This window comes from Bos indicus, chromosome X (genome assembly GCF_029378745.1).
Source record: "Bos indicus isolate NIAB-ARS_2022 breed Sahiwal x Tharparkar chromosome X, NIAB-ARS_B.indTharparkar_mat_pri_1.0, whole genome shotgun sequence".
NCBI classification, from domain to species: Eukaryota; Metazoa; Chordata; class Mammalia; order Artiodactyla; family Bovidae; genus Bos; species Bos indicus.
In genome coordinates, this window is record NC_091789.1 from 81718100 (window position 1) to 81728206 (window position 10107).

The 10107-nt window shown below is 42.4% G+C and overlaps 1 pseudogene; it reads right to left on the bottom strand.

Annotated features, from left to right (window-relative positions):
* Positions 1-727: 727 nt before the first annotated feature.
* LOC109554855 (importin subunit alpha-1 pseudogene) lies at positions 728-7471 on the bottom strand (annotated as a pseudogene).
* Positions 7472-10107: the final 2636 nt, after the last annotated feature.

Genomic DNA, 10107 nt, shown 5'->3' on the forward strand with positions numbered 1-10107 from the left:
TAATGATGAAAAGTTTCTCCACAGTGAGGGACACCCAGAGAGATTCACAGTGTTACATGGAGAAGAGAAGAGGGAGGAGAGAGATAGAGGTGACCAGGAGGAGAAGAAGGGGAATCAAACAGGGAGAGAGCCAGGTAGCCAGTAATCACTTCCTATGTGCTCTCCACAGTCTGGATCCCTCAAAGATGTTCACAGAGTTACACAGAGAAGAGAAGAGGGAGGAAGGAGACAGAGGTGGCCAGGAGGAGAAAAGGGGGAATCAAAAGGAGAGAGACAGATCCAGTCAGTAATCAGTTCCCTAAGCGTTCTCCACAACCTGGAACACACAAAGAGATTCACAGAGTTGGGTAGAGAAGAGAAGGAGGAGATAGAGGCGACCTAGTGGAGAAAAGGGAGAGTCCAAAGGGGGAAGAACAATCAAGCCAGTAATCTCACTCTCAAATAAAAATGGGTACTGAAGACTCGGTTCTTAAAGGTACAAAATTGATAACAAATACCAAAAAGCAAAGATTAAAAATCTAGAGTAGAGGTTGCTCCTGCTGCTAAGTCACTTCAGTCACGTCCAACTCTGTGCAACTCCATAGACAGCAGCCCACCAGGCTCTGCCATCCCTGGAATTCTCCAGGCAAGAGTACTGGAGTGGGTTGCCATTGCCTTCTCCAAGAGTACAGGTTAGAGTCTCAAAAATACAATATTAAAAAAACAAAACAAAGTCACAAAAATTATAATATATATATATATGAAGTTTGCTTTAAAAATAGGGTTTTGGGGGGAAGGTAATAGTAGGTTATAAAAATGAAAATTAATGAATGTGAGAGTTGGACTGTGAAGAAAGCTGAGCACCAAAAAATTTATGCTTTTGAACTGTGATGTTGGAGAAAACTCTTGAGAGTCCCTTGGACTGCAAGGAGATCCAACCAGTCCATTCTAAAGGACATCAGCCCTGGTGTTCTTTGGAAGGAATGATGCTGAAGCTGAAACTCCAGTACTTTGGCCACCTCATGTGAAGAGTTGACTCTGGAAAAGACTCTGATGCTGGGAGGGATTGGGGGCAGGAGGAAAAGGGGACGGCAGAGGATGAGATGGCTGGATGGCATCGCTGACTCGATGGACATGAGTTTAAGTGAACTCCGGGAGTTGGTGATGGACAGGGAGGCCTGGCATGCTGCGATTCATGGGGTCGCAAAGAGTTGGGCACGACTGAGTGACTGAACTGAACTGAACTGAACTGAGAGGACTTAAAATTAAAAAAAAATTTAATTTAAAAATTATAATAGTAAAAATATATTTAGGACTTTCTCTGGAGCTGTTGGGGACAGTGTGGGTTCAGTTCATTTTTCAGATAATTCTTTGACCCAGCTTATACTTCTCAAGATCTCTAGGCCCCTTCTATGTAGTCGGTGCTAACTGCAGGTTTTAACCTGTTGCACCTGTCACTTTCAACGTGGTTCCCTCTTTATTTTAGCTTCTGTTTGCTGGTCTCTTCAATGTCTAATTTCCGCCCTGACACAAGGGGGCGATGGTGGTCACTTTTTTAGGCTCACTTGTTCAGTTGTGCTGTGAGGAGGGAGGAACACTGCAAACAAGTATCACTGGCATGTGTGGGGAGTGCTCGCAGTGTTTCAGCCACACTGGGTTTGCCCCTGCTCGCTCATGGTGTGTGTGCTTTCAAGGTCTACACTTCTCAGGCTCTAGGTTGCTCTGCCAGGAACTGTCTGAGGTGGGCCCTGGGTTGCGTGCACTTCTCAGGTCTAAGCCACTCAGGTTCAGGTTCTCAGGTACTCCACAAAGGCATAGTCTCGGTTGGGCCTGCGTTTTAGTCCCTTCCCAAGTCCGAGCAGCTCAGATGACCAGGTGTTTGGTGAGCGCAGTTACCCCAGGGGGGAGATGCATCTTATCGCCTCCCCCATCCCAGCCACATGGTTTTCTGGGTGTACAACTGGTGTGCACCTTCTCAGGTGTGCCGTGTGTCTCTTCTGGGGTGCTGATCTCTGACTGTGACCCTCGCAGCAGACATAAACAGTCCAGAATTCCAAAAAGTCTTGGTTTGCAACGAAGCCTGCTTGCAGTTTGGTAGAGGATACCTCTCTGGGGCCACAATTGCTGCCTTCTGGTTCTGTCTGCCCTCGCCTGCCTGTCTCCGGTGGGGGAACGGGCCGGTCTGCAGCTGGCTAGCTCTGCTGAGTCCTTTGTTCTGTAAGTGGGCCTGGCAGTGTCTTAGGGCTTTTCTCGGGATTGTTCTCTCTCTGTCTCTTTCTCTTTTTTTTTTTCTCTCTCTCTCTGGCTATCCCACAGTCTGGGTTGCTATCTCAAGTTAGTTCCCTTAAATTGCCCTCGGGGCATTTAGGCCCGATCCTTACCTTAAGCAATGCAGCCCGCATCTCCCTGTCTAGCCCCCGCTTGCAAGTGATGGATGTGAGCGTCTGGGCTGCTTCTCCACTGGGAGTTGCCATTAGGCACGTAATGTGTGGGTTTTAATGCTCAAACTACCACACAATTGCACTCATCTCACATGCTAGCAAAGTAATGCTCAAAATGCTCCAAGCCAGGCTTCAGCAATATGTGAACCGTGAACTTCCTGATGTTCAAGCTGGTTTTAGAAAAGGCAGAGGAACCAGAGATCAAATTGCCAACATCCACTGGATCATTGAAAAAGCAAGAGAGTTCCAGAACAACATCTATTTCTGCTTTATTGACTATGCCAAAGCCTCTGACTGTGTGGATCACAAGAAACTGTGGGAAATTCTGAAAGAGATGGGAATCCCAGACCACCTGACCTGCCTCTTGAGAAATCTGTATGCAGATCAGGAAGCAACAGTTAGAACTGGACATGGAACAACAGACTGGTTCCAAATAGGAAAAGGAGTACGTCAAGGCTGTATATTGTCACCCTGCTTATTTAACTTCTATGCAGAGTACATCATGAGAAACGCTGGACTGGAAGAAACACAAGCTGGAATCAAGATTGCCGGGAGAAATATCAATCACCTCAGATATGCAGATGACACCACCCTTATGGCAGAAAGTGAAGAGGAACTCAAAAGCCTCTTGATGAAAGTGAAAGTGGAGAGTGAAAAAGTTGGCTTAAAGCTCAACATTCAGAAAACGAAGATCATGGCATCCAGTCCCATCACTTCATGGGAAATAGATGGGGAAACAGTGGAAACAGTGTCAGACTTTATTTTTCTGGGTTCCAAAATCACTGCAGATGGTGACTGCAGCCATGAAATTAAAAGACGCTTACTCCTTGGAAGGAAAGTTATGACCAACCTAGATAGCATATTGAAAAGCAGAGGCATTACTTTGCCAAAAAAGGTTCGTCTAGTCAAAGCTATGGTTTTTCCTGTGGTCATGTATGGATGTGAGGGTTGGACTGTGAAGAAGGCTGAGCGCTGAAGAATTGATGCTTTTGAACTGTGGTGTTGGAGAAGACTCTTGAAAGTCCCTTGGACTGCAAGGAGATCCAACCAGTCCATTCTAAAGGACATTAGCCCTGGTGTCCTTTGGAAAGAATGATGCTAAAGCTGAAACTCCAGTACTTTGACCACCTCATGCGAAGTGTTGACTCATTGGAAAAGACTCTGATGCTGGGAGGGATTGGGGGCAGCAGGAGAAGGGGATGACAGAGGATGAGACGGCTGGATGGCATCACTGACTCGATGGATGTGAGTCTGAGTGAACCCCAGGAGTTGGTGATGGACAGGGAGTCTGGGCGTGCTGCAATTCATGGGGTGGCAAAGAGTCGGACACAACTGAGCGACTGAACTGAACTGAATTATTTATTTATTTATTTTTCCTCCCAGTTATGTTGCCCTTTGAGATTCCAAGACTCACCACAGACTCACCAGTGAGAGTGTTTCCTGGTGTTTGGAAACTTCTCTTTATTAAGACTCCCTTCCTGGGATGCATCTCCATCCCTACCTCTTTTGTCTCTCTTTTTATCTTTTACATTTTGTCTTACCTCCTTTCAAAGACAATGGGCTGCCTTTCTTGGTGCCTGATGTCCTCTGCCAGCAATCAGAAGTTGTTTTGTGGAATTTGCTCAGCATTCAAATGTTCTTTTAATGAATTTGTGGGGGAGAAAGTGGTCTCCCCATCCTATTCCTCTGGTATCTTAGGACCACCCCTTTCTCTTTGTTTTGACTTTTGACAACTTGATAATAAAATGTCTCGTGTTGGATTTTAGGGAATTCATCTTATTTGATGATTTGGCTACTTTTACATCTGGATATCTGTTTCCTTCTCAAGATATGGGGCTTTTTTCACTCATTATTTCTTTGAATAAGCTTTCTGGTCCTTTCTCTCTTCTCCTTTTGGAACTTCCATACTGCTTATATTGGATGTCTTGATGGTTTTCCATAAGTCCCTTTACTTTTTTCTTTTTTATTCTTGTTACTCTGATTGGGTTATTTCTAATGAATTGTCTTGAAATTTACTGATCCTTTCTTTCTTTGATCTAGTTTGTTGTTGAACCCCTATAATGATTTTTTCACGTAATTATTACAGTCCTTAGCTCCTTAATTTGTATTTGGCTTTTAAAAAATATTTTCTGTCTCTTTGTTGCAATTCTCACTTACAATCCTCTTGACCTCAGTGAGCATTTTAATGACATCTATTTTGAATTTTCTGTCAGGTAAATCATATCACTTCCTTTCATTTGAGTTGATTTTTGTAGACTGATCTTGTTCCTTTGCTTGGAACATCTTTGATTGAGTTTTCATTTTTATTGTCTCTCTCTGCATGTTCATATCTTTGCATTGGACAAAGTAGACACCTCTCCTGGTCTTCACACTGACTCGTACAGGAGACAACGCCTACCAATCAACCCAGCCAGATTCTGGGATTCTCTATCAACCCTATGACTCCCCAAGGAGAAGCTGGCAGCTATGGTTTTGTCATGTCAATTTGTGGTGAGCCAGCAGAGTGACATATGTTGTCTGCCAGCCCAAGCTTCCATATCCATTCTTCCCCAGGCTGCTTGACTGTGGTGGACCCAGCTGAGACTGGCAGGGCGGAGGTAAGTACTCTGGAGAAGTTGGGGGCATTGTACATACAGCTTGACTCTTTCCCTCCCCAGGGGGGAAGCAGAGAGTTTGGTTTTTTTGTCCACATGTTCTATACTGGACAGGAGTGGGAGCTGTGATGTCTGCAAACCAAAAGGTTCATATACCATGACCAAGTGGGATTTATCCCTGGAATATGAAGGTGGTTCAATGTAACAAACTCAAATAATACATCAACATCCAGAGAATAGAGGATAACACCACAAGACCATATCAATAGATGGAGAAAAAGCAGTTGTCAAAATTCAACAGTTTCATGTTAAAAACTTCCAGCAAATTAGGAGCAAATGGAAGATACCTCTACATAATAAAGATTACATATGAAAAACCTACAGATAACATCGTACACAATGGTAAAAAGCTGAACGTTTTTCCTTTAAAAGCAAGATTAAGATAAGGATGCTCACCTCTCACTACTTCCATTTAACACAGTATTAGAAGTCTTAGCCACAGTAATTAGGCAAAAAAGAAATACAAGTTATCTAAATTGGAAAGTAAGAAAAAAAAACTAACCCTTTTATATATAAAACCCCAAAAACATCATTAAAAAAAAAAACTATTAGAACTAAAAATGAGTTTACTAAAGTTACAGAATGCAAAGGGGCTTCCCTGGTGGTTTTTTGGTAAAGAATCTGCCTGAAATGTAGGAGATGTGGGTTCAATCCTTGGGTCAGGAAGATGCCCTGAAGGAGGGCGTGGCAACCCATTCCAGTATTTTTGCCTGGTTAATCCAATGGATAGAGGAGCCTGGTGGGCTGTAGTCCATAGGATCACAAAGAGTCAGACATGACTGAACCAACTGAGCATGTACACAAGCACAGAGTACAAAATCAACACACAAAAGTCATTTGAATTTATATACATTAGTGAAAAACTATCTGAAAAGGAAATTAGGAAAATAATCATTTTGTGTTATAGTACCATTAAGAAAAAAAATTTTAGAAATAAATTTAATCAAAGAGGTGAAAGACTCGTATACTGAAAACAACAAAATATTGCTGAAGGTGGTTAAATAGGACTCAAGTAAATGGAAAGATGAATTGTGTTCATGGATTGCAAGCTAATATTGTTAAAATGTTAAAATGTTTCTCCCCAAAGAATTCTGCAGACTTGATGCAATATAAAAAATCCAAAGACATTTTAATTAATTAATTAATTTAGTTATTTATTGAAAAGGGTTGAATTTAATCTTTATTTACAGGACATTGCAAGATATGAAATTCCACATAGAAATAAGAAACTCATTGAGAGGAGAAGCTTCATACAGTATGTACAGTTTGGAACTGTTCAAGTACAGTTTTGTTGTAAAAAGTGCTACAATAACAAACCACATTTAAAAAGAGTTCTTAGTAGAGAAACAGTAAGACAAACTTATACAAAGCATAGTACACAACGAACAACTCTAAGACTCAGATGTACATCTAAAAGTTGAAGGTCCCAGCAGAGCCATCCTGCACTTGGAATGTATAGCCTTCAGAGGTAGTTTCTGGCACAACATTTTGATCTTCCTCTTCCTCTACAAAGAAATACTTCTCGATCAAGTTTAATGAAGCTTTGTACACAGACTCATTTTCATGGTTTTGTAGAGCTTCAATTTTGTCCAAACCTCTACATTCTTCAATCATTATACTAAGTTTCTCAGTTTCACCTAGTTTCTCAGCAGCCCAAAAGATATTTGAAACGGCATCCAGAATAACCAGACCAATTTTGGTATCTTTTGCAGTTAGGAGGTTCATCAACAGCTCTATTATGCCACAATGAACAAGGTACACGATCTGCTCAACAGTTCCTCCACTTGTATAGTTATTCACAGCCCATGTGGCTTCCTTTTATGTCTTAAAGTCTGTCTTTGAGAGAAGGCCAACAAGGAATGGGACTAATCCATGATTCACAACTTGTTGTATCTGGTGCTGGCGGCCAGCTGAGATGTTTGACATTGTCCACGTAGCTTCCTTCTGAATATTAGTTTTGGAGTTTGTCAGCAGGCTGGGAAATACAGCAAGTGCTCCTGCATCTATTACAACCTGTGTTTGTTCATGTGTCCCAGTGACAATATTTCCTGTGGCTCTGAGCACAGGAGTCACAACTGGCAATTCAGTAGCTCCTAAAAGCTTCACAAGTTGGGGTACAACCCCAGTTTTCACAATCATTTCAATCCATTCATTTGGACCACCAGTAAGGTAGGAAATAGCCCAGCAGGTATCAGCTAATACTTCTGGATCATCGTGATGTAGGAGATGAATTAAAGTAGGAAGAATCTGCTCAATAGCCTCTAAGAGGGGTGCAGGATTCTTGTTGGGACAAAGATTTGAAAGTGTCCAGGTAAGACTGCGTAAGTAACCACATACTAGAGATGACATATCAGGGACAACCAGAAGTGCCAATAGCGGATCAACTGCACCATCAGATCAGATCAGATCAGTCTCTCAGTCGTGTCCAACTCTTTGCGACCCCATGAATCGCAGCACGCTAGGCCTCCTTGTCCATCACCAACTCCCGGGGTTCATTCAGACTCACGTCCATCGAGTCAGTGATGCCATCCAGCCATCTCATCCTCTGTCGTCCCCTTCTCCTGCTGCCCCCAGGCCCTCCCAGCATCAGAGTCTTTTCCAATGAGTCAACTCTTCGCATGGGGTGGCCAAAGTACTGGAGTTTCAGCTTTAGCATCATTCCTTCCAAAGATATCCCAGGGCTGATCTCCTTCAGAATGGACTGGTTGGATCTCCTTGCAGTCCAAGGGACTTTCAAGAATCTTCTCCAACACTACAGTTCAAAAGCATCAATTCTTCAGCGCTCAGCCTTCTTCACAGTCCAACTTTCACATCCATACATGACCACAGGAAAAACCATAGCTTTGACTAGACGAACCTTTTTTGGCAAAGTAATGTCTCTGCTTTTGAATATGCTATCTAGGTTGGTCATAACTTTCCTTCCAAGGAGTAAGCGTCTTTTAATTTCATGGCTGCAGTCACCATCTGCAGTGATTTTGGAGCCCCCAAAAATAAAGTCTGACACTGTTTCCACTGTTTCCCCATCTATTTCCCATGAAGCAGTGGGACCGGATGCAATGATCTTCATTTTCTGAATGTTGAGCTTTAAGCCAACTTTTTCACTCTCCACTTTCACTTTCATCAAGAGGTTTTTGAGTTCCTCTTCACTTTCTGCCATAAGGGTGGTGTCATCTGCATATCTGAGGTTATTGATATTTCTCCCGGCAATCTTGATTTCAGTTAGTATTTCCTCCAGTCCAGCGTGTTTCATGATGTACTCTGCATATAAGTTAAATAAACAGGGTGACAATATACAGCCTTGATTAACTCCTTTTCCTATTTGGAACCAGTCTGTTGTTCCACGTCCAGTTCTAACTGTTGCTTCCTGACCTGCATATAGGTTTCTCAAGAGGCAGGTCAGGTGGTCTGGTATGCCCATCTCTTTCAGAATTTTCCACAGTTTCTTGTGATCCACACAGTCAAAGGCTTTGGCATAGTCAATAAAGCAGAAATAGATGTTTTTCTGAAACTCTCTTGCTTTTTCCATGATCCAGCAGATGTTGGCAATTTGATCTCTAGTTCCTCTGCCTTTTCTAAAACCAGCTTGAACATCTGGAAGTTCACGGTTCACGTATTGCTGAAGCCTGGCTTGGAGCATTTTGAGCATTACTTTACTAGAGTGTGAGATGAGTGCAATTGTGCGGTAGTTTGAGCATTCTTTGGCATTGTCTTTCTTTGGAATTGGAATGAAAACGGACCTTTTCCAGTCCTGTGGCCACTGCTGAGTTTTCCAGATTTGCTGGTATATTGAGTGCAGCACTTTCACAGCATGATCTTTCAGGATTTGAAATAGCTCAACTGGAATTCCATCACCTCCACTAGCTTTGTTTGTAGTGATGTTTTCTAAGGCCCACTTGACTTCACATTCCAGCATATCTGGTTCTAGGTGAGTGATCACACCATCGTGATTATCTTGGTCATGAAGATCTTTTTTGTACAGTTCTTCTGTGTATTCCTGCCACTTCTTCTTAATATCTTCTGCTTCTGTTAGGTCCATACCATTTCTGTCCTTTATCGAGCCCATCTTTGCATGAAATGTTCCCTTGGTATCTCTAATATTCTTGAAGAGATCTCCAGTCTTTCCCATTCTGTTGTTTTCCTCTATTTCTTTGCATTGATCGCTGAGGAAGGCTTTCTTATCTCTTCTTGCTTGTCTTTGGAACTCTGCATTCAGATGCTTGTATCTTTCCTTTGCTCCTTTGCTTTTCGCTTCTCTTCTTTTCACAGCTATTTGTAAGGCCTCCCCAGACAGCCATTTTGCTTTTTCGCATTTCTTTTCCTTGGGGATGGTCTTGATCCCTGTGTCCTGTACAATGTCACGAACCTCATTCCCTAGTTCATCAGGCATTCTATCTATCAGATCTAGTCCCTTAAATCAATTTCTCACTTCCACTGTATAATCATAAGGGATTTGATTTAGGTCATACCTGAATGGTCTAGTGGTTTTCCCTACTTTCTTCAATTTAAGTCTGAATTTGGCAATAAGGAGTTCATGGTCTGAGCCACAGTCAGCTCCTGGTCTTGTTTTTGCTGACTGCATAGAGCTTCTCCATCTTTCGCTGCAAAGAATATAATCAGTCTGATTTTGGTGTTGACCATCTGGTGATGTTCATATGTAGAGTCTTCTCTTGTGTTGTTGGAAGAGGGTGTTTGCTATGACCAGGGCATTTTCTTGGCAAAATTCTATTAGTCTTTGCCCTGCTTCATTCTGTATTCTAAGGCCAAATTTTCCTGTTACTCCAGGTGTTTCTTGACTTCCTACTTTTGCATTCCAGTCCCCTATCATGAAAAGGACATCTTTTTTGGGTGTTAGTTCTATAAGGTCTTGTAGGTCTTCATAGAACCATTCAATTTCGGCTTCTTCAGTGTTACTGGTTGGGGCATAGACTTGGATTACTGTGATATTGAATGGTTTGCCTTGGAAACGAACAGAGATCATTCTGTCATTTTTGAGATTGCATCCAAGTACTGCATTTCGGACTCTTTTGTTGACC